The sequence below is a fragment of the Taeniopygia guttata genome, chromosome 24, assembly GCF_048771995.1.
Source record: "Taeniopygia guttata chromosome 24, bTaeGut7.mat, whole genome shotgun sequence".
Classification (NCBI taxonomy): Eukaryota; Metazoa; Chordata; class Aves; order Passeriformes; family Estrildidae; genus Taeniopygia; species Taeniopygia guttata.
Genome location: NC_133049.1, coordinates 2,295,667 through 2,320,552, shown reverse-complemented (window position 1 = coordinate 2,320,552; position 24,886 = coordinate 2,295,667). Strand labels below are relative to the sequence as shown.

Here is a 24,886-nt window from a genome sequence, read left to right as displayed (position 1 = left end):
CCTACAGGAGGGAAGTTGCAGCCAACAGGGTTTTATTTTCTGTGTCACCTGCCTGGTGCCCTGGTTTTGGCACGGATCAAGTACATTTGTCACTCTGTCAAGCCCTAATTTTAGTGATCAGGGTTGACTAAAGGACTGTGAAACCCTTGGTTTCATGTATATCTTATTTTAAGCTCTGCATTTCATTTATTTTTAGTTGGTGACCATTTCTTTGCACTCTACTGCTGGCTGTGCCAAAATTTTGCAGTGATAACAACCTATATTTCAGAGTATTTTCACAAAAATATATCTGTGTTTTCCTCCAAGCTGCTTATGCCTTGTAGGGCTCTTAACAATATGTTATCTACACTTGAGCTTTAAAACAAGACTCCCTGCACAGACTGATTTCTTTAAAGAAAAAAAAAAAAAAAGTGTAATTCTGCTCTGAAATACTCACTACATTTAGGGAAGGGTTGGTACAATTTAAATTATATTAACAGAAAACAGCAGAATTTCCTCCAAATAAAGCCACACCAAGGTCATGACTCACCACATCCTGCTCAATTAATGTACATAATTGCACAATTAATACATATAATTGCTTAAATAATATAAAGCAAAGCAGGCTTACTGTTAGGGGGTGCTCAGGGAGCCACTGCCCTGGAAGTGTCCTCACACTGCCCTGAAAAATGGGTAGGGATCACAACCTGGGAAAGGAAAAATGAAATATTTGAATATTGACAGAAATTATAAAATAAGAAAGTGAACGATTAAGCAGAGGATGAAGGTCTGCACTAGGGAAGGTATTCTGGCAGTGTCAGTGAAGCCATGGATGGCAAGTTTTTTCCGGTGGATGAGGGAGAAAATAGGAGAAATCAAGGAAAACATAGATGGGAATATCCCCTGGAGATGAAAGCAGGACTGATGTCTGAGCTGGGTCAGGGATTTTCCCCATCAGGTTTGAACATCTCCAAAAAAGGACAAAAAACAAATGAGATTTTTAGAGGTCGAACCGAGGTATGTCCAGAAAATGAAGGAGTGCCTCTCGCTGGTCTGTGCACAGAGGATGGAGGTGGAGCTGTCCTGTCCTGTCCTTCCCCACTCCTGGTGGGTGCTGAAAGCTCCTCACGGGATCACACTGAGGGTTACTGCTACAATCCAGGTCTGGAAAGGAGAAAAAGAGGAAAAAAAAAGGAATGAAACAGCACTGATGTTGGCTGTGCCCCCATTTCATGCTGGCAGCTGGCATTTCCCTGGTTAATTATAATATTTCCTTGAGTGTAAATGTGTTTTTATACTTGGGCTCAGACAGAGTGAACTGGGGATCAGCTGCTACCTCCAAAATGGGGGAGATCCCAGCCACTACTGAACCAGGAAAAGTCCACCCATGTGCTAGGGGTGACTTTGCAGCTGCCAAGAATCTTCGTGGGATTGGGGTTTCTAGGCCCACCTCAGCAGTTTCAGTGGAAAAATGAAGGTGGGCTGAGCAAGGACCAGCACAGCCACTGACACAGGGGTGTTTTGTGTTTGACTGCAAAAAAAAAAAGGAATACAGGAGATAAAATTCACTAGATCTCTCCATATGTAACACCTTTAGTGAGCCCCTCAGACCTTCAATATCCATCTGATGAATGTCAATATGCATCACCTCCAGATACTACCACTATAAACATCAACTGAGATCTCCAATATATGTCAGATGCATCTATCTTGATAAATATCTCCTGGTAAAGAGCTCCTCAGACCTCCAATATAAATCCTTTATATTATATATATATATATAGTCCAATATATGTCCCTTGATACACATAAGCTCTGCCAAGCTCCTCTCAAGCCTACCCCTGGTACAAACCCGCCCTGGACAGCTCCTCACCACAGCACAGCTGACATGAACATCTCTGACAAACAGCACCTGGCTGGAGCTCCTCAAATCTGTTACACATCCAGCAGGGCACACAGGATCTTCAGGGAGCTCCTCCGAGCTCTGATAGATGTGCCACCTCCAGAGAGCCCCTCAGATTTCAATGTACATCCAAAACACCCACCCTGATACACATAACCCGTTCAGAGCTCCTCAGACTGCTGGTAAATGTCTAATATAAACAGATGTGTGTACACCTCCAGGTCTGAACTGCTGGTCTGAATGTACATCTGATAGATGCCACCACCACCTCCAAAGAGCTCCTCAGATGCCCAAAATACACCTGAGATACCTCCCAACCTGCACAGAACCTCCAAAGAGCTCCACAACTGCTCAAAATGCAGCTGAAATACCTCCCAACCTGCACAGAACCTCCAAAGAGCTCCTCAGATGCCCAAAATACACCTGAGATTCCTCCCAACCTGCACAGAAACTCTGAAGAGCTCCTCAGATGCCCAAAATACACCTGAGATACCTCCCAGCCTGCACAGAACCTCCAAAGAGCTCCTCAGATGCCCAAAATACACCTGAGATTCCTCCCAGCCCGCACAGAACCTCCAAAGAGCCCCTCAGATGCCCAAAATACACCTGAGATACCTCCCAGCCTGCACAGAACCTCCAAAGAGCTCCTCAGCTGCCCAAAATACACCTGAAATACCTCCCAACCTGCACAGAACCTCCAAGGAGCTCCTCAGCTGCCCACCACACACCCCAGGGAAGCATCTCTGCTACTTATCACCAGCAGAGCCATGTCTGGCGTGGTGGGGCCAGACAGGAGATCCATGAGAGCTGTTTCCCCTGGTTTTAACCCCATCCCAAACCCCTGGCAATAACAACAGGAGCAGTTTTGTGCCTTCAAGGAAGGTGTCCATCATCTCCCGCAGGAACAGGGGCCCAAAGGAGCTGCATGGAGAAGCTTGCATTTCTGGGAACCTGGCCTATGGTCAGTGCCCAAGGAGAGATCTGGAAACACCTGGGTCATTTCAGGGCAAAACACAGCAGAAACCTCCAAATGTGGAAAATCTGGTGGAAGAGACAAAAGGTCAAGATGTCTCTTGACTTCTCATGACAGTGTAGGTCCTGACAAGTGATGTGGGGACCTAATCTGCACAGAAGAGCCTGAGTCCAAAACTCTTCCACCACAACAGCAGGTGAAATATTAAGTTTATTTATGGTTAATAATTAATGCTCATGCCTTGGAAGAGTATGAATGAGCTGATGCCAAATACAGAGATTTGATTTTCATTTGATTTGTCCTGACATCACAATGGAAAAGCTCACGTTTTGCACCAGACCTTCATCCTACAAAGACTTTTTTTTACCCCACAGAAAGATTTTTGTCATCTGGGCTTGCTGTGGGAACAAAACATGAGGGCTGGAGGAAAAGGAGGAGAAATAAGGCTCTGTCAGTGTTAAAAGAGCTCTGACAGACTGGTAGAATGATTTTCATCCTTGGATGTGGCCAGGCCTGAGGCCTTGGGTGCTTCGTGCATTTAGGACAAAACCATTGTGCAACTTCTGCAGAAATTATGCCATTTTTGTCCCCATCACCAGCAACACAAAGAGCCAACCCCACCAGGGACATCTCCCTGAACACCCTTGCAGAAAGAGAGAAGTCTTTTTGAGCTGGCACGCACTTTTAGCAACTTCAAAAGGCATCCTTTGAAGTTTTGCAAAGGCCTTTGAAGTCCTCCCGGTGCGAAAGGGAACGGAGGAGATGTCTCCTTCAGGATGCTCCACCACAGGCAATGCAAGGCAGCAAATCCACGGTCCCAGGTGCTGGGGATGTGTTCAGACACCATTTCTGACAAGTCATCAATCCCCACAAATGCCCTAAATCCTGATTTGAGGCCTGAATAGCATCCAGCAGCAGAGATGGGAGCCCAGTGTCCTGGGACAGCAGCCTCCACCCCGGCTGCAAGGAGCCAAGGGCATCCCTGTGTACAAGTTTTAAAGGGAATGCTAATAAAGCTGACATTTAGCAAGAGAAAATTCAGGATTTTTGTGGAAAGAGTAGGATTTTAAAGCAAGAAGGCCTTTCCCAAGCACGTCACTTTGTTTCTTCCAATGTGAGAGGCCGTGGTGCTTCCAGCCTCATCACGTTAATGCTGTTTAATTGTGATTATCATGTTTTAATAAATGTAATGCCAGCTCCACAGACTTAGAAGGAAACCACAAATGGTGAAATCCCCAGTAATGCTGGGTTTTGTTGAATTATTTTCATACCTCACACTATGCCCAGCAGCAAGCTCTACTGGCCCCAAACTCTACACCCATGGGGACAACCAAAGAAATTCTGTCCGTGTGAAAAACAGTACAAATGCAGAAATCAAAGCTCAAGTTTCAGTTAACCCTTTAAGGAGCTCCAAGGGATGATCATGACTCTCCAAATACCTTGGCAACACCTGCTGCCATCTGCCAGGAGGACTTTTGTGATAAAAGCCTTTGGTGTGTTGGGTTTTTCCCCACACAGTGCAATTTCTGTAGCATCTCCAGCCTCTGGATAAGGGTTGGGGTGAGGTTTTGGGGATGCTCAACGGGGCAAAGAAGAATATAATATTATCATTTCAGAAGTTAAACTGGTGATGTACAAACCCCACCCTTTCTCAGAGAGAGTGAAAGATTTGAGACATGCCCAAATATTTTTGTATTTCTGCAAAAGCAAAGCTGCTTTGAGGCAAAACACGGCTGGGAGAGACTTATCTGTTGGCAGAGCCTTGCTGTAGGGGGCTCACATTAATCCAAAGGGGGCATGCAGAGAAATATTGGACATCCCCACCCCAGACATGTGCATGTGAACACATCTGGATCCAGGGAACAAAAGCAGCCTCTCTCCACTGCGCTGATAAATAATGGAAAGGCAAAGTGCCCTGCAGAAGCAGCACCATACTGTTCGGCCTCGGGCGAGACAGAGGAAAATTCGGTACCCATGAGGTCTGGAACAGTGGGATTAATAACACATCAATTTTAATGCAGGGTGGCTTGTGAGGTTTTTTCCCTTTTTCCTTTTTTTTTTTTTTTTTTTCCCTGCTTCACAAACAGCAAAGTGAATGTTTGAGCATCTCAGTGGGGGGTTAATGAGGACTCTGATTAGTTATTCAGATTTGCCGATGCTGCCTACATCCATCCTCGGATGGGGGAGTAGCAGGAAAGGGTTTGCAGAAAAAGCTCTTAAAGATGACCTGCTTGGCTTTCACAGCTCAGGGGGATGGAGGCTTTGGGGGGCTCACATTACAGGGCTCCTCAACCCCAAAATCCTAGTGCCAACTTTGAGATGGAAAAGTTTATTTTCCCATCATTTGTAGGGGATGCTAAAAGCTGCTGCACATTCAGTCATGCCAAGTCTTGTAAAGTTTCTGGGAAAAACATTTGGATTTGTGGGATTTTTTTTCACTTGAGAAAAAAAAATAAATATAAATATAAAATTTGTGTGCAGTTCTGGTCAGAAGACCAAAAATGATGGATGGACAGATGCAAGACACGTGGATTCATGGATGCAAAGATGCATGGATGAACACACATGGTGAAAAGACACACGGATACATGGAGATAAGGGTGGAAGAAAGGATGGATCACCCCATAAGCCACCACTGGGCTGCAAAAATGCAACAACTGCTGCAGTATTTCCTACAGCATCCCATAAAAGTGGTTTATGTCCTTGCAAAAAAGCAATGAGCTCACCTCCTTGCTCCTTGACCCAGGGATATTTTAAGCAGGTTGAGCTCACATCAGTATTTTAAGAAGGTTGAACTCCTGTAATTTGGGGGTTTCTTTCCAGATTTAGGCTTTTGCTCTTCACCTGCATCAAAAATCAAAAGGGAACCTGAGAAAATAAGTGGCAGGTGCCCAAAATGATGTCATAAAAGGCCTGAAGGATGGAGCCAGGGGGGTGTTTCATGGCATTGCAAAGGGGCCAATAAAAAAATTCAGGCATTATTTTAGGATTCACTCTAGGATTTGTTATTTCTTTGTGAAGAAGAAATATTTGAAGGATGAGCAGGAGGTGAAGGCACTGTCTCAGTGGTAAATTCATCCCAACACTGAATTTCTTTGTGGGTCTAGAGACCCAGCTGGGTCTTGCTTTGAGTACCACTGTATCACTCAACCCAGCATCCAACAGGGGTTCTGAGGACCTAAACTCGCTGGTATTTGTGTCATTTCCCACAACACCCACCAGGATCTAAGGGGAAAGACAAACTAGTTATCCTTCAGATTTCACATTGAGGCACTCCATCCCAAACAGGCTCTTTTCCCAAGGACTGCCTCCATATGCTTTGTCTGGGTTTTAAACGGTGTGTTAATTGTTCTGAATTAACAGCTCCAGCTGGGGAAGCAAACAAGCAATTTGCAACCTTAAGATAACACCCAACTTATCTCAAGTGATTTAAATTGGGATTTTTTTTTGTTTGGTTGGTTGGTTCAGGGGAGGTGGGGTTAGTATTTTTTTTGGGGTTTTGGGTTTGGGGTTTTTTTTGAGGGGATATAATGCCTTTCTGGTTGTGAATACACTGTCCAGAGCTAAAATCACTTAGTGCACCCAATCCATCAGGAGTGACCATTGGCACATGGTCACAGGGGGAGATGGGATTGCACAACAAAGAGAAAAGATGAAAAATCTCTGCATTCACTTTGCTTTAGAGACGGGAAAAATCTAATATATCCTCATCACTTCTGGGCAAACCACTGTCTGCAGAAGAGCTAAGGATTATTTTCTCCCCAACACCTTTTATTTTCTATTACATAGAATCAGGGAATCCCAGAATGGTTTGGGTTGGAAGGGACCTTAAAACTCATCTTGTTCCAACTCCCTGCCACAGGCAGCAACACCTTCCACTACCCCAAACTGGTCTAAATCCCTGTCCAGCCTGGCCTTGGACATTTCCAGGGATGGGACAACCTGTGCCAGGGCCTCACCATTCTCACAGGGAAGAATTTCCATTTAGCTTGTTTCACAGTATTCTAGCTCTCAAAAAAAAAAATCAAAAAAACCTAATAGCAAACTCGTTCAAGCTTTATCCCTTTGTCCTCTTTCATCTTTTTCCCTTTTGTTTTTTTTTTCATTTGCTGCTATATAGAGGAAGGGAGAAAGAAAGACCATGCTGGTTATTTGTTTACAAGACTGGATCTTCATTTTTTTTAAAAAATTGTCATTTCAGCAATTTGAATCCTTTCTAATCTCACTGAGGGTGTGGGATTCAAGGAGGAAAGTCCACCCCTCTCTCCCCACCCCTCCATGACCGGTTTTAAGAGGAGTCAGTGGTGCTGCCAGTGAAACAGATGCCACCAGAAAAGATTTCTGTGACTATGATCAAGTGTCTGTTGCCAGATTGAGTGGAAACTCCTCTTGCTGCTTGTCCTGGTTCCAGCCAGGAGAGGGTTAATTTCTGCAGTGGCTGGGAGGGGGCATGGCCAGGACTTGGTTATTCTATACCACTTCACATCATTTTTTGGGGGGAGGGGCAGGAAAGGGACTCCCTTCCCAGCCGGAGCAGCTCTACCTTAAGATGAGCATTTCTGTATGTGAATCACTCTCTTTTGGTACCATTTTGTTATTTATGTTGTTGCTCTTACTGTTTGTTTTCTCATTCTGGTCTCCAGTAAATTGTTCTTATCTCAACCCATCTTTTTGATGATGATCTTTTCCTTTCATGCCTTTAATTCTCTTCTCCAGGAGGAGAAGGGGAGGGAAAAGGGGATCCAGTGAGCAGCAGCATGGTTTGCAAAGTCTCAGTAGATGCACTAAAATGGGGGACAATTCCTAAATCATGACTCTACCCCAGCCAAGACTGAGCTGGGGTCAACGTCCATCAACCCCCAAAAGTTTTGCAAGATTGGCTCCAACCAGATGACTGGGCTTGTGATGGGGTCATTCTGCTGAAGTTGGAACACTTTGTCTCCATTTTGTCTCCTCTTCCCAGAGGAAAAAAGGTCTAACTGTGCCCTGAGGACATGAAGAAGGGACATTAACATGCAATGATCCATCCTTCTCCAACAGTGGGAGGCACCTCCAAAACACAGACCCAACTCTGGGGCTGTGGGACTCACTGCAGCCTCGGATGCCCAGATCCCCAGTGCCAAGCTGTGCTACCTGACCACCTCCTGGCACATGGATAAAGTAACAGGAGAAGCGATAAATCACTTTGGCACCCTCCCTGAGCATGGCAGCCCTTGATAAAAAACCCAAACTCAGGGGAGGGAGTCTGACACCACGCTATTCCCAGCACATTCCGTTGCGCAGATTAATCCTTCTTGATGGAGAATTACAATTAGGGCTTCGTCTTAAGGAGATATCAGCAATCAGATATCTTATCAAATGCCACCTCAATTATTCAAATAATCCCTGGCTCTTAGATTTGGGTGCTGTTTAGGGAAAGCAGTCCGATTAATGTGCTGACACTTCCCCATCACGTCCGACATCCTCAACTTCATGTCTGATTACGGAATTTGCATTCAATTTAATTTTTTCCATCTGGAGTAAATGAATAATCCGAGTACCTACCCCAGCCTTAATTACATTTGTTAAATTAAAAACCTGGGATGTGAGAAATTTAAATGCATGTAGCTCCATGGCCAGACAAACCTGCATGTTCAACCTGCCGCAGCCCTGCCAGCTCCTGCTTCAATTTCTCTTCCTTCCCCACAGCCAGGCATCAAGGAAATTACAACTAGAAAACAAAAATTCTTTCTAAACGATGAAACAATAGATGATCTTTTGACATTTCCAGCGCTGTTTGCAAGGGAATGAGATAAAATGTAATAAATTCATATACTTCTGTGTGTTTCTTGGCTCCAGCAGCTAAAATTTCCATCTCTTTATGCAGGAGTCCTGGGGAGCAGAAATCCTTGATAATGCCAAACAATTCGACACTTTATTTTCTCTTTACTCCACACCATGCAAAACACAGGCTTCAAGCTGCCAGCTGCTGGGAGTGAAACCAGATGCCACATCCCTTTTCCATATGGAAACTGAAATCGCCCAGTCTGGGGGGCCCGTGTGCTCCCCTCAGTCCCAGCCCTCCGTGACCCCAGGGCTGCTACTGGCACACAGCAAAGCCTCCCTCCAACTGCAAAAAAACCCACTATTTCAATGGTGCAATTGTCATTTTCTACACTCAGCCTGGCTCAGGCCAGATTCTGGTAGCATCAGAGCCAGAGGACATCAAAAAAGATTCACCCCAAGCCACCACATATTCCTAATTTTAAAATAAAGAAGTAAACAGAGAAGTGTGAGTAAAACTACTGAACTTGATAAATGTTTCAAAATAAACTCAGCAGAAGCTTGCTGAGTTTCCCTTCTTTTAGAGATGATGAAACTTGAAAGGATGGATTTAATAGGTGGACACGAAGTGGTGATAAGAAAAGTGTTGAAATAATTAAAGAATAATTAAACATTAAATGGAAAATAAAGCACTACCAGCACAGACCACTTTAGGAGGAATACTTCACAGGTTAATTGGAAATAGGAAGTGTCAAATAAATAAATTTGGATGTTGATCTAGATGTCAGCAGCAATGAAAATGTCGAGGAAAGTCTTTTCCCAACACTCACAAAGACTGAATTAAATAACTTACATGTGAGTGAGTGCAATGACAGCAATCCTCCAGTTTGAGGTTTGTGAGACCAGTAATAAAATATGGTTAAAAATATTCAGGGAAAGCCACACGCGGGTAAAGCGAGACAGGTGAGAGCAGAATCAAAAACAGTTTTCCCTTTCCTCCCAGCATGCTTGCAGCCCACACAACACTTCTGCACTCCCAGGAAGCTGGATTTGACTCCCCAGCCCAAAAAAATCCCTTCAGAGGGGTGTACCAGAGCATCCCCCCAGGTACAGTGGCCATCAGGTTTGGCCATCAGAGCAGCAGCTGAGATGCAGTCTAATGGACCTGCAGTTCCTCGTCCTTCCTGACTTTCTTCTGCTTTGTTTGGAGTTAAAAGTTATAGTTCCAGAGAAGAAAACATCATGTTTTAGCAATGAGGTCCCCAGCGAGGCTGTTTAAAAATTAATTAGTGCCATGCAACGTATTAGCAATGAACAGTAATTTTAGCTTTTGTACTTACTTCGTTGCCTTCTACATGGTTGTTATTCCAGCTTTTCCATGGTGCTCCCAGCCAACCAGGACCTACACAGAGCATACCAAGGGAATTATTGGCTGTGCCCCCTGGAAATACCCAATTCAACAGCAAAACACCCCCCAGTGTGATCTCTCTGACGCTTTTAAATAAATTAGGGTCATATTTGCTGAGCTGGCTGGAAGGTTGGGAAGCTGCTCTGCCCACAGAGGTGCCCATCATCCCAAAAGAGCAGCTGTCCCAGGTGTGAGCCTGTCCACGGGTAAACCCTGAGCAACATGGGTGTCGTGGTGTGTGGAGGAGGTTGTGGGTCATGGCTTCAGCCAGGATGGAGGACAGAGGTCCTCCCTCCATGGGCAGACATGGGTGGGATCACCCAGACCTGACGATGGAGAACCTTCAAGGATGGAGATCTGCCAACCCCAGATGTATCTGCCAGCCCCAGAGTTGAAGATTCTCCTCCAAACCCAAGGAGGAAGACCCTCATATCCCAAAAATGGAGATAGGCTCCCAACTCTGAAGGTGAAGATGCTCAGGGATGGAGCTCCACAAAACACAAGGAAGAATCCACCTAATCCCAAGGCTGGGAATTCCCCCAATCACAAGGAAAGGGATCTCCCAAGCCTGCAGATCTCCAAAACCCAAGGATGGAGACTCACAAACTTCAAGGATCGAGCTCCTAGCCCTGAGTATGGGGATCTACCAACCCTAATGACATGGAGTCTCTAAACCCAAGGATTCTCATAACCCTGAGGACAGAGATTCTGCAGACTCCGAGGATGGGGATCCCCCCACCCAAGAATGGAGAGAGAAATCCCCTCCAGGACAAAGACCCCCAAACCTAAGGACGCAAACCCCATCTCCCCCAGTCCCGTGGAGGGCAATCACCCCCTGGGACATCAGTGGCTGGAAGCTTCACCCCACACTGCGTGGAGCAGAACCTGTGGTCATCACTCTGGTCTGGTAATGGCCCCCTCCCAAAATACAACCCCAAATGAGCCACCCCTGTGCTCCTTTCAGCAGAGGGTGAGGCAGCAGGGACCAAGGAACCTCACTGTGCGCACTGCCTTCAGGTGGATCGCGGAGCTGAGGGGAAATTTGCTGGGACATCTGGAATATATTCATTTTATGGCATGTTTCATATCACAGACAGGTACTTTGAAGCAGTTAAGTAGTAGCAGGGCAGCACGTCCCCATGGGTGGGCTGCGGTTTGTGCTTTCAGCCCGAGCTGCACCGGCATGACAAAGGGGCTGGGGAGACAGAGCTGACGTTTTCCAAACACAGCTTTGTGCCTCTGGGGGCAAATCCAGCAAGAAATTACAACCCAAAAGGCCAAAAAATAAAAAAATAAAAAAAAAAAAAAAGAAAAAGAAAAAAAGAAAAAAAAACAACCCCCACGTCTAAGTGATGTTGATCCCCACATCAGGCTATTAACAGACCCATCACAAATTGTAAATGACTCAGATAAATTAAATGGCTTAGCAACTGTGAGGAAAGGCCCTTCTGAAGATTCATTTGTTTTGCGGAAAAGAAATTATTCAGGAATTTTAAATCTTTTCCAGCAGCTTGACACAGGCACCCTGTCAAGCCCACATGTTGTCGCTCACACAGCCCTGGGAGCCAGTCAGCCCTGAAAGAAGTGAGAGAATCAGAGGGTCGGAGACTCAGAGAATCCCAGAATGGTTTGGGATGGAAGGGTCCTTCAAGATTCTTCCAATTTCCTGTGACTGGCAAAGACCCCTTCCACTATCCCAGGGGGCTCCAAGCTCCATCCAGCCTGGCCTTGGACACTTCCAGGGATGGGCAGCCTGGTGCTCTGTGCCAGGGCCTCACCACCCTCACAGGGAACAATTTCTTCTGATATCTAAACCTCCCCTCTTTCATTAAAGTGCTCTGTGACCCCCCAGAAGCAGGGGGATACAGGAATGCTCCCACTGTCGAGCCACTAACGACGCTGCACCTCCTCCTAGAAAAACTATTAAACACCTCAGCCAATGAGGAGGTCTGAAAATGGGATGATTTGACCCAAAACATCTCCATGGAGAAGGAAATCTGGCAACTGAGCTGCAATTTAAAAAGAAAAGGGGAGACAGTAACACAGGGCAAGAAGTTAGGGTTGCAACCCTGAGTGCAGTGAGGTGCAGTGATGCCAAAACCTGCAGTGATCCCCTGTGCCCAGTGAGCTGCAGTGATTCACCCCTAAAGCAGGGAGCCACTGCTTTCCTCCTGTGCTAATTCATTAAATTCATGCATTAAACCTACCTGACTTCAGAGGCAAAGCCCAACTCCCCATTCCCAGCCCTTTTAGCTCATGCAAAATTCAGGGGTTGTTCACCTTCAGACGCTATTTCTGCTATTTCGCCAGCAGCAGCAACTCAAAACCCCTTTTAGTGGAAGTTCAGAGGTATAAAAGATGCAAAGCACCCCTAAATTATTCACATGGAGTTTCAATCAAAGCCGCACTATGGGGTAAAGGGAAGGATCTGGTGACCCTGGGGGTGTCTCCCCATCTCTGTCTGGATGGGAAAACCCTTCTTGTATTTATTGGGGAGAAGTGAATGGAGGAGACAATAAAATAAAAGGGTTTTCCGTATCCAGAAAGGGCTGGAGAGCGAAGAATGCAAGGAGTATCCATTTTTCAGGTGCATCCAACCAGAGAATCCTGGCTGCATTTGCCCTTTGGCAACACTGAAGCTTTTCCAAAATTTTATAGCACCAGAGGAGTAAAGAAAAGAAAAAAAAGCAAATAAATAGGAAACACAATAATTATTATTTTGTATTTCGAATACATGAGGTTTTCAGAAAAGGAAAAGCCCTGGAAGAGATTTTTTTTCTTCCATTTTTTTCCTCTCTGTTTTGCTTCTTTCTCTTTCATTGAGCATCCAAGTGCTTCTGAGTTGGGATTTCCATTTCCAACATTTCTGGATTTTTCTTGGGGCAAAACCCCAACAGCCCAATACAAAAAACAAAAACAAAACCAAAAAAAACCCCAAAAAAACCCCAAAACAACCAAGCCCAATCCCAGAAGTAGGACACAGAGCCCTGCTCAACCCAACCTCAGCTTGAGGCTCACTAATTACCCGGTAACAGTATTTATATGCTGCCTGCACACTCGGAAATGCAGCTCCTAATAACCGAGGTCGGCATCAATATTAATGTCCTGCCTTGACTCTCCATACATGGGGACCAACGAGAGACAAAAAAAAAATTAAATAAACCATCAGAGCAAAGTGAAAAGAGTAGTAGAAAATGAATTTTAGAAGTATTTTTCTGTCTTTGGGCAGGAAGAGAGTGCTTGAGATTCAATGAGGGGAGCAGCAATAAGAGCAAATGTATGTTCACATCTCTGAGGCATAAATCTTCCAGCAGTGCAACATTTTTCACCATCTGTACACGCCCTTCCTCAAACTTTGAGTTTCCCCACTCAACAGGTAGGAACAGGCCAAAAAATCTCTTCCTGTGATGGGAATTGATTTCTAAAACTCAGGGCCTTCCTCTGACCAGAGTTACTCTAAGATATTAATCTTCAAATATTCACCCCTGCAAAATTCAATCCTCTTTTGGTTGCTCATGCAAAACCCCAGGCCTTGGGTTGGTTCAGCTGGAAACAACCTCCTGAGAACCACTTCTTTTCCAGCGATGGTTTGGGACCATATCCCCCAAAGATCCAATATTATATTGCATGCAAATGTGCACAGAATATTTGCAGAAATGCAGCTACACAGGGCACAGTGTGGGTTGCATACATGTCCCAGCACCACTCCATAATTCGATTAAAAACTGTCTTTTCTTAATAATTTTTACACAGAGCCACTTGTCACACCAGGAGCATTAAGGCAGAGTTTAAATGGAGTTAATAAAGTATTAATAGCCTTCAGTAAGGCTGTGATAGATTTGAGCTGCATGTGATCAGTACCCCTTGGTACAAGTTGTTACTGCCAATGTCCGTGTTGGTGCACATCGAAAAAATCAGAGGTCTGCCATTAAAAATGCAGCTCCAGGCAATCAGAGGCTTCTCATGGAAAGATGCAGGTTTTGGGGATTTTTCCCATCAAAATGAAAGTTGGCAGTTGAAGACCAAGCATGGGTGTGGCATTTACTCTGTGGTGTCAACCCACAGCACTGACACGTTAATTCATATTGATTAATTCTGAAAGAAAACAAACGAAGCCATAACGTTCCTGCCCAAGAATTCACCATTAAGACATTCCTGGACCATCATTTTGTAATACTTTCTTCCCAATGCAATTTGAGAATTTCCTTATTTTTAGTCAAATTCCACGCAAGGAAAGGGCAAATTGTGGAAAGAATTTGAAACTAGATGCTCTACTTCCCCCAGCGACTGTGGCTATGAAGCCTTTACTGACACATATTGAGCTGTTATTAAACAACATCAACGAGCAACATTAAGCCTTCAGAGCAGACCCAGCTCTGTATTGATGACTACAGCAGCAGGTAACACATCAATTAACCCTTCAATGACCCAGCCCTGAGCCCATGGCTACAAAGGCAATGAGCAAACTGTTGATCCTACAAAGACCCAGCCCTGCACTGATGACTACGTTGTGTAGAAGCAGGACTCAAGCCAACTGCCTAAAGGCTGCCATAAAAATCAAATGCTACTATTAAGTGATTTCAGATATTGAAAGAAATCTCCAGAGACTAATTATAACCTCGTTTGGCAATTTGGGTGGAAAGCACACTCTGCAGTTGTAGCCTTGGCCATCAATTCTGGTCAAACTTGAGATCTTTCTAAAGAGCCACTGTGTGACCCAGTGGAAATGGCAATTTTTCATATGGAATTTTTCCCAAAGCTTAAATCGTCTCTTTATTAAATATTTCTTAGTTCTAACTTGTGGAAAGAGACTGTGAGGTCTATTCCAGGAGGAGCAGTCTGTGAGAAAATGTCAGAGGGTAAAAAAATCTCAGGGAAGAAAAGCCAGGATTTCCACTCAAGGGGCTGACTGGCACCACTGCAGGACCCAAACCCAAAAACAGGAGGGGTTGGTTTTTCTTTGTTGGGGTGATGAAAGAAGAACCATGAGAAGGAGTAACACCTTCTTCCACCTTCCCCAGCTGCAGGCCACCACCTTTTGGGCATTCAGAAATGCTGCTTCTCCAACCAAAACCCTCATTAGATGACTCTTCCCACCACTTCCAAGACAGAGGAGTGAAAGGAGAGCACCACCTTCCTCCAGCCTTTCCATCAGCATCAGAGGTGTCCTAGGTTATAATATTGGGGTGTATTCCATTACCACCTCGAGCTGCAATTCCTTTTTTTGTTGTTTTTCCTTATCTTGTGACTCAGAGATAAATCCCTCCAGGAGGAGCTGCTCTTTTAGCCACATGACTGATAAGACCACAGCGTTCTTTGTGAGATGCTCCACCCAGAGGGAGGAGCCAAACGAAGCCATCAAGGATATCAGCGGGGTTGTGCACACAGCAAGGAGATCCCCTCTTCCAAGGGGAACAGCTGAGACCTTCTCTACACTGAAGGGAAAATACATCAGTCCACAAAACCACTGCTCAGACAGAACCATATCTGCTACCACCACCCTACCCAGCAAGTGTCAGGTTGTATCTCTGACTCTGTCAGTGGTTCTTCTTTTGTGCTATTAAATATATTTAGTTCTTCGCTCCCTTTTCCTAATAAATTGTATTTCTGACTTAAAGCCTCTCACTAGTTTCGCTTTTCAAACCAGGACAAGGGGAAACACCAAAATCACCACACCTTGCAAATCCTTCCCTGCCTTCCCCTCCCCAGGTCTGCTTTCCTCAGAGGATCCTCCAAGATGTCCAAAACTGCTCAAAATCATGACCTGCCAAACAAATAACTGAAATCAAACAAGAAACGGAGATAATTGATAAACTGGGAGCTACTGAAGCCGCACAGTCGATTCGCCATACCAGACACACTGCTCCAAGTTTGCCCCCACTGGTTTCCCATGAAATGGGAGCTGCAAGGACTGAGAGAAATAAAAGTGATTTTGAGGGTTGCTGCAGCTTTTCAGCTCTCTGATGAGATATTATTGGCTGATCTCCTACACAGCTGCTCCCTGCTGAATAGGCAAATCCCACCTCCAGTGTCATTTGCCATCAACCAATGTGGGAATAAATGCAAGTCTGGGATTTTTTTTTTTTTTTCAGTTGATGTGAATTATTTGGGGATTTCTTTTTCTTTTTTTTTTTTTTTTTTTTTGGCTAAGGAATACATGGTGATTTATACAAAACTGCATTTAGATGGAAAAATCCCCTCCTTGCTGTCTCATCCCTCCCCAAGTGGGCAGCTGCAGGTGGTCCAGTGCAATGACCACCATCCTACAGCCAAGTGGGTCAGGACTATTTAATACCAAAAACTGGGGAGAAATATTCTATTTCTTCAGCAATAAATGCTCCTTTTCCCAAAGTGCTAGTTCAGAATGGAGAAAAACATTCAGTTTTGAAATGCCTCAATGAAATTTAATTTTTGGTTTGAATCAACAGCTTCACTCGGTGCCATTTTAATGCTATTTTATGCTGAAATGTCAATTGGAAACTAACATTTTAAAATGTCAAAACATTTCACGTCTGCAGACGGTACCGATAGTTTTTTGCTTCCATGTGTCCAAACAGAAAACGCTTTTGGAATTTTACCATGGAAAGGAAAAAAAAAAAATTAAAAAATATACATATATATGAATCAATATTTTGACTTATTGGAATGAAAACAAAGTTAAAATACAGTATTTCCTCTAGGATGCAAACAATATTTTCTGTCAAGCTGTAATCACCAAAAAGAAATCTGAGCCAAATATTTGCTACCACGGTCTGTTATAGCTTGATGGCAAGAGAAAAGAAAGAGATTTTTGATATTGTAGCCTCTCTGATCCCTTTTTTGCCAATTATTTCCAGTCTGCAGGAAGCTCCTTCCACCACACAGAACCATTTCCAAAGCACTGATTTTCCTTAATGGTGGGGAAAACAGCCTCAAAAAATGATGGTTCTCCTCTAAAAAAGGAGAATTTGGGGGAGCTTTGAATTTTGGGGGGATTTTCCCTGTATTTTGCACTGATGACACCTTACCCCCACCAGTTTGGGGAAAGTGGGGAGGAAATGGAACTGGAAGATTTTTACTACACTTATGCAGTCTGGAGGGAACACGTGCACAGGGTGTGGGGGTTTTATCCAATGTAAATGCAATTATCCAGTGATCTAACCTTTTAAATTCCTGCCTTGCCCATGCATTACCAAAAAAACAAATGGAAAAAAAATAGGAAAAGAAAGCAAATAGAAGACAAAAAATGTGGGGCAGTAAAAAAAAAAATAAAAATTGAATTTTGTATATTTTTCTGGTTCCAGAGGCAGGGTGTAAACATACAGAGCTGGAAAATGGGATGAAAACTGGTAGATTTGGTAGTTTTTATCAGCCAAGTTTCTTGTTGCAAAGCTCACAGCTCCATCATCCTCGAGGGCGCAGCTCAGCCACCCTCCATCACCTTTACATCTCCTCCAAATTTCTATTTTTCTCTTTTTCTTCCTGTGCCCAGGCTACAGCCCCGCGCGGGGAATAAGCGCAATTATCTCGTCTCGCCACATTTTTCCAGCTCTGCCTGAGGTTTAATTAAAGCCAAGAGAAAAACACAGAGGAGCAGCACTGGGTTCTGCTATCGCCCCACCACATGTGGCAGGGAGAGGGGGAAAAATGGGGGGGAAAAAAACACATAGAGGAAAAAAATAAGAAAAAAACGCCACCCCCTTCATTGTCGACTTTTTAATTTAGTAAAGCTTCCTGGATATTGCTCCCTTATCACATTTCCTTTAAATATAAATATATATATATATAAATATATATATGTAGCTATGCAGGTGTCCATGAATATATATGGACAGTAGAATATGCACACAGCCTATCTCTATAAAAAATATATATAAAGTGTAGCCTAATCCCCTGTAATCTCCTTGAATTACACCTCAACCACCCTCCTCACAGGTGACCTTTCCACAAAAGGCTGTTTCTATGCCAACAGCATTGTTTGAGTCAGGCAAGAGAAAAAACACGGCACAATAATCTGTAATTTTTCCTTAATTCGGTGTTTTCACCCACGGTTAGGAGCCAGTTGATGCTAGAAACACCCTGATGACAGGAAAAAAAATAGTATTAAAATTAATTAATATCAATTATTTGAATATGAAGGGAAGAGGGATGTAACCTTGGCCCAATCTAGATCTTGTCTAAATTTCTGGAATTGTTTTTTCAGTGTAATTCCCCTCATTTGGGGGTTTAGGAGCAAAATCCAGTTTTAAGGCCCTTTCCTTGAAATCTGCATTTCTCTCTCCTGTTCCATCTCATCTTGCCAACACAATCCACAGGTATCGGTTTCTACCAACAAGTCCATTTATGGAAAAGTCACAAAATCTCAATTTTTTTCCATTTTTATGTTTTTTGAGGAATTCCACCAAGTAGTTCATCTCCAGCGGGATAAAAAAAATAAAATTACAATGCATAACAAATCTGAAAACCTTGAGAAGTTGTTATAACATGAACCAAGCCAGCAAACAATGTCAGGTAATAAGTGGTTATGAGATTTGACTGAGCAAAAGCAGCTCAATGTAAATAATTTTCCAGAGAAAAAGACTCTTTGGGGTCTAGATAATGTTACTGCATTTAAAATTTGGGATCTTTTCCCTCACTTTTTTCACTTCCTGGAGTTCCAACTCAGCCCATAAAGCTCATCCCAAAGCAGAAACTCTAACAACGATACAGAGAATGAAAAATTAGATTTTTTCCAACAGAAGTTTTGGTTTTTTGGTGTATTTTGGAGAGTGGCACAAGGACCCATTGACTGTTGGGTTGAAGCATCCCCAAAATTCTTTTTCTGGCTTGTTGAGAGAGGGACAAACTCCAAATTCCTGCATATTCTTCTTATTGGCTGGTAGGGAATTATTTCTGTTTTTCTTCTGACCCAACCCCAACATCTTCATGGGTCCCAGAGGGAAAATATTTCCCAACAGATCCATCTCACAAGCGCTGAACCAAGAGGATAAAAATACCGGTTGCCATGGGAACATAAACTCTGGAGTTTGAAAATACCAGAATTAAACCTTACACTAATTTTGATCCTTAAATCCCTGTTTTCGCATCTGTGTTTTGGTGGGTTTGAGGGTTTTGGAGCAAAAAACCAAAATTTCAAGACCTCTGCCAGGGTTTCACATCCTTACAGATATCTTCCCACAGCTGGATGCATCTCCAAGCCAGGAATAGATTGAAAAATTTTAAAATTTAAATACAGAGTTAATTTTAAAATAGAAATTATTTTCTAATTTAATAACAATTTTATAATTTAATAAGATACATTATTCTCTAATTCAATAATCTAGATGACTTTTAAATTAAAAACAAGGAATAGTCCCAGCTTGTGGAATCACCTCTCACCATCCAGCCTTGGAATCTGCCCCATGAATAATTCCTGGAATCAGGGCAAGGAGTTGATCATCCAGGGCCAAGAGATACAAAATTCATTTCTGCATTTTTTTTTAATAAAAAAAGCTTCTGAGATTAATTTTATTTGCTCAAAATATACTGCAATCCGTTAAGAAAAATTAAATAATAATAATAATAATAATAATCAGGCCCCAGAGCTAATGATGCTCAGGCAGAGAATTCTCTGTTCAGTGGCAGCAAGAGCTTCAAAAAGGTTTAATGCAACTTTTAGAGTTGGTCTTAAGTAAAGTTGCTCAGACAAAACAGGGAAAAGCCACACTCCAAGGAAAATAAATAATGTTTTACTCATTAATAAGGAGTAAATTTGGGACCACCAGCACAGGGAACAGTCAGCTGGCAAAGCTGAGTGATAATAAAAGGATCACGAGTGAGAAAGGGACATCAAAATTCCTCATCACAAAGGAAGATTCCAGCCACTAATCTTGAGTTTCCAAAGGAAAAATAAAAGAGGGAATCCCCTCCCAGTACCAGAAAAACACAAAGTTACTGCAACTAATTAGTTGGCAACAACAATAAAATTATTTTACACCAGCATCAGAGAGTGCTGAGGGCTGGAAGGGTTTCCATAGGGCGCTGTGGGTTTGTTGGATGTTTTTCCAACACGCTCCCAAGCGTTTGGAGCTTTGGCAGAGCTGAATCAGTTCAACCTCCATCAGTCTAACAAGGGTTAAGTTTCCTTCAAACACAATTCAGGCTGAGCTTTGGGCTCCCCCCGGTCCCAGCTGCAAAACTTCAGGTGACAGAGACAACGTTGGCACCCTGGTGCTGTCACCAATAACAATTTCCACTGTTTTCTCCCAAAACAGCGGGGATGCTGCATAATTTCATTTCTCTAGAGGACCAAGCCAACAATCCTGCTGCATTTTGAGAAAAATCTCAGTTTTGGGGCGTTTGGATGTTAGTGGGACACTCCGTCGGGTGAAGAAGCAACCGCGGGAATTTACTTACCCAGGTGACGCTCTCCTTTGGCAGCAATATCCCCCAAACCCCGAAAACTGGGGGAAAAACAAGCCTGTGGGCCCAAAAAGGGGGTTTTTCACCTCGAATTCCTAGCTGGAAGAAGAGGCCTGGCTTCTTGCATGCCTCCACATTAAAAAAAAAACCATTAAAAAAAGCACGAAAAAGCAAAAAGTAACGAAAAGCAAGAAAAAGCGGAGGAAAAGCAAAACAAAAAAAAAAAGCGAGGGAAAGGTGTGGGGGCAGAGCAAGGAAAGGCAAAAAAAAGCAAAGCAAGCAAAAGGCAAGCTGGTTGGTGCAGTTTGGGAAAAAGAGCAGCTTTCCCATCGCCCCACAATCCCTCGCTGGCCCCCAGTGGGCTTGTGCAAACACCATCGGAGCGGCCGCGCTGGCCACGCTCCTGGGGCTGGGATTTTAAATAAATACGGGAAACAGCAGCAGCCAGGGGCAGGGGGAGAGGCTGGACCCCCGTCCCAGCAGGGAATCTGCCTTTGGAGGGTGCTCAGAGGTGGATTTGGGGGAATCTGTTTCTCCCACATGTGTGAAAATCTGATTTTCCAGGTAGCGCCAGAAGGGTAAACTTGATTTTCAAAGGCAAAAATTGTGAATGGATTGTGTATGGTATATATGTGTAGATTCAGAATTAAGATGGGATTTTTTTATCCCAAATTAGGCAGAAATTCAAGGTATGATTGTGGCAGAGGGAGAGGGGGGAGGCCACCACATAATCTAATGCCACTATATATCTTATATCTTTTATATCATATACCACATTATATATATTTTATGTTATAGATTATATTTATAGAAGTTTAGATGTTCTCTAGCATGTTATAAATGTTACATGTTATATATGTTATATATATGCTATAAATGTTATATGCCATACATATAACATAATATATTGGAGTAATATGTATTAGTTATATTCCAATTATAGATTATACATTAATCTATTTTGTGTCATATGACACTTAGTATAAAATATGGGAACAATGAATTATTTAGTCTCTATTATTTCCTCACATTGTTATATATCTATGATGTGATGGGAATAACATATATTATGTATTATTCTAATGCATATTATCTATCATTCCTATATATTATTTCTGTCTGATGTGAGATGTATCCAATAGATGGATTTATATATGTGTGAGCTTCAGGATTTTTTGGGTATTTAGTGGGGAAAAGGTCTTTTCCCAGAGGTACCTGCTGGACCTGGGACCGTTGGAAAATCACTGCAGAGCACAGATTTGGGGGGATGTGGCCCTTGCACACCTGGCAAGGGAAAATGCTGACAGATGTTTGCAACCCCTGGCACTGAACCCACCTCTCTCCCCCTGCAAAACCCATTGCATCATTTCAGGAGGTTTTCAGTGCCAAAAAACAAAACAAAACAAAGCAAAAAAAACCCCAAAAACAATTCCCTTATTGAGCATCAACCTCACAAAAATAAGCTGAAATTTGGTACCTTTCCCCACCTCAAGTTTTTACCTGGACCTGGTTTTCAGCCCATCCCAGCTAAAAAAGAAGTCAATAAAGGGAAGATGAAAAGCTATTTATTAGGATTGATAACAATCATTAAAACTAGCTGGGTAGGAAAGCACAATTCTGCTCCAGAGAAGGAAGAGGGAAAAATGCAAATTCTGCATGAAAAGAAGATATTTCCCTAATCGCCCCAATCAAACGCTGGTGCAATTATCTGTGGCCAACCCAACGGGTTAAAATTATCCTCTTCATCTCCGGACACAGTGAGGAGCCGAAAAAATGTTTCATTTTAATAAAAATGAAATCTGGACCCTGCAGAAAGCAGCTTCGCTAATGACGTGTTTACACAGAAAAAGACAATTTCTATTTAATGGTGATTACTAGAGAGAAGAAATTAAACTTCCCAGAGTCTATGGGTTAGGGATAATGGGAAGAAAGTTATTGAGGGTGTGTAAATCAGGAGAGCTGGATGTGGGAATGGCCACGCGTGGGGACAGCTCAGTGCACACAGCTCTGCTTCCCCGGGTCTTGGTGGGCAAAAAGAGATGCTTTGCTATGCAGATTTATGTGCCTTTGCATATATGCAAATATATTGCATTGCAAATGTGCAACGGCACGGGGAAAAGCGGGAGGTGTGCACGGTGTGCAAGCGTGCACCTGGAAATGCAGGTGGAAATGGGCACACACACCTGCAGACACCAATGCACATCTGTGAGCTGCACAATGCACCTGGCAGCACGCACAGAAATGCAACAACGCGCCAGGAACACGCACAGGCTAATGCAGCCACACATGGGACACGAATGTGCAAACACACGTGCGGATCTGCAAATGCACACAGAGCTGGTGCCAACACACCAACAGCCACATGGCAAAATGCATCACTGCTGCACCCCTGTGCAGGCCCTGACTGCACTCCTGGCATCCCACTTCTGAGTTTAAAAAGTGCCAAAATAAGGTCTGGTCATGAAGCCGCGCCAAAATTTCAGATTTTGGCTCCCCAGGTGAGCAGCGCAGATCCTTCCTATTCATTCTACTTATTTAATTAATTTTTAATTATTGTTCTTCTTTGAAATTATTTTTTTCAGGAGGAAAAAAATTATTAATTTCTTTCTAAAGAAGCCAAGACAAGATCTTTTCACACCCATCTGCCGCCTAGGATGAATTAAGTTTTGGGGTTCCTTTTTGTGCCAAAGCCATTTCTATCCCGCCCGACCTGTGCAAACCCATCCCGGGGCAAAATCACTCCAACGTCAGGCTTTAATGTCTGCTCCTTCCTAGAGCAGAGCAAACATCTGCAGAACAAGCCCAGATGTGAGTGGTGTTCCCCCCCTCCTTCAGGAATTTCAGCTCCGAGGCACATAATAAGGCAACGTCTGGGATGGTTTAATAATAGTAAAATTAAAATCGCTCCCGAAGCAGAGTGAAGGGCACACTCATGAGAAGGTTTGCAAAACAAAAACGAGCCCCGAGCTGGAGTCTCGGGGGAACAGTTGGATCAGAGGAACAGTAAACAACGCACAGAAATGCAACTTAATTATCTTTACAGCCCGACTATGCAAGCGGCTGCCGCAGCTTTGCACGGATGCGGGAGCAGAGAGGTGCTGGCATCCCCAGGCTGCAGCTGCAGCATCCCCAAAAAGCCAAGAAAAAAGATCTTTCTGCAAAGTTTGGCTTGAATTTTCAATCAAGAGATGATGTGGGACTGGGGATCCTCATCCTGACTTCTTGTTCAGCTCGGTAAAACACAACTTGTTGGTCATTTTGTGCTCATTTTTTTTAAGAAAAACAAACCCTTGGCTTGACCTTGTCAGGTCTCACTGCATGCATGACCACCGTGCCCCCTGCATTAACACCAGCTGGGGAACTGCTACCCTTCTCTCACCAGGATGCTCTTCCATGAAAAACTGCTGCAAAAATTGGGAGTGGGCAGGAAAATATGTCCATTTATATATATATATATATATTTACATTTATAACCTGGAAATTGTGTTAATTTAAACTGAAGATGCTGATGAGATGTTTGAAATCAGTGTGGGAATGGTATCAAGCCATGGATGGGGTAAAGGACCAAACCAAGGATGCTGGGTAGGATTAGCTCAAGGATACAAGAATCAATCCAAGGATGTTGGCTCCTATCAAACTAAAACTCCCAGCTAAAAACAAAAGGAGGATGCCCACAAGAGCCAAAGCTACGACCACGCCTGCAGATCAGGTTCAAGAATATCCAAGAACATTCAATGCATCCATTATGCAACCTGAAGGTTCATAAATCCATGGAACCTGCTAAGATGCACCCACTGGATGGAAAATGGCAGAGAAAGTGGTCGAGGCACTATGAATCACGTTTGAGAAGTGTCAGTCTGCACTGAATGGAAAAACAACCAGAGGAGAAGGGGAAACACAACCAGAGGAGCACTCGGGGTTCAGTGGGTGAGAGCTGGACAGGCCCTGGCCCAGAACCCCCCTGTGCTGGGCTGATCCCCAGCGTGGGCAGCAGGGCAGGGGGGATTCTGCCCCTCTGCCCCCCAGCACAGACCCACCTGCAGAGCTGCCTCCAGCTCAGGGCTCCCAGCACGGGAAGGAGCTGGAGCTGCTGGAGCCAGTCCCGAGGAGGCCACGGAGATGCTCCAAGGGCTGGAGCCCCTCAGCTCTGGAGCCAGGCTGGGAGAGCTGGGGGTGCTCACCTGGAGAGGAGAAGCTCCAGGGAGAGCTCAGAGCCCCTTCCAGTGCCTAAAGAGGCTCCAAGAGAGCTGGAGAAGGGCTGGGGACAAGGGATGGAGGGACAGGACACAGGGAATGGCTCCCACTGCCAGATGGATGGGATATTGTGAAGAGAGGCTCTGGCACAGGATCCTCCCCCTGGATCCCTGGCAGTGCCCAAGGCCAGGCTGGACAGGGCTTGGAGCAGCCTGGGACAGTGGGATGTGTCCCTGCCATGGCAGGGAGGTGGAACTGGATGATCTTTAAGGTCCCTTCCAACCCA

General features: G+C 44.0%; 1 protein-coding gene across 7 annotated transcripts in view; it reads right to left on the bottom strand.

Moving 5' to 3' along the window:
* PKNOX2 (PBX/knotted 1 homeobox 2) overlaps nt 1–24,886 on the bottom strand; it is a 93,753-nt gene that overhangs the window by 38,972 nt on the left and 29,895 nt on the right. For 4 of the 7 annotated variants that reach the window (XM_072918089.1, XM_030291113.4, XM_072918094.1 and 1 more), the window contains exons 2-4: nt 9,959–10,020; nt 993–1,143; nt 611–686 (exon numbers count right to left, since the gene is read on the bottom strand). The gene's annotated coding sequence lies outside the window, so the exon portion shown is untranslated. Of the gene's footprint in view, nt 1–610; nt 687–992; nt 1,144–8,480; nt 9,927–9,958; nt 10,021–24,886 lie in introns of those variants that run through there. The other 3 variants (XM_072918091.1, XM_072918092.1, XM_072918090.1) reach the window with 3 other exon arrangements.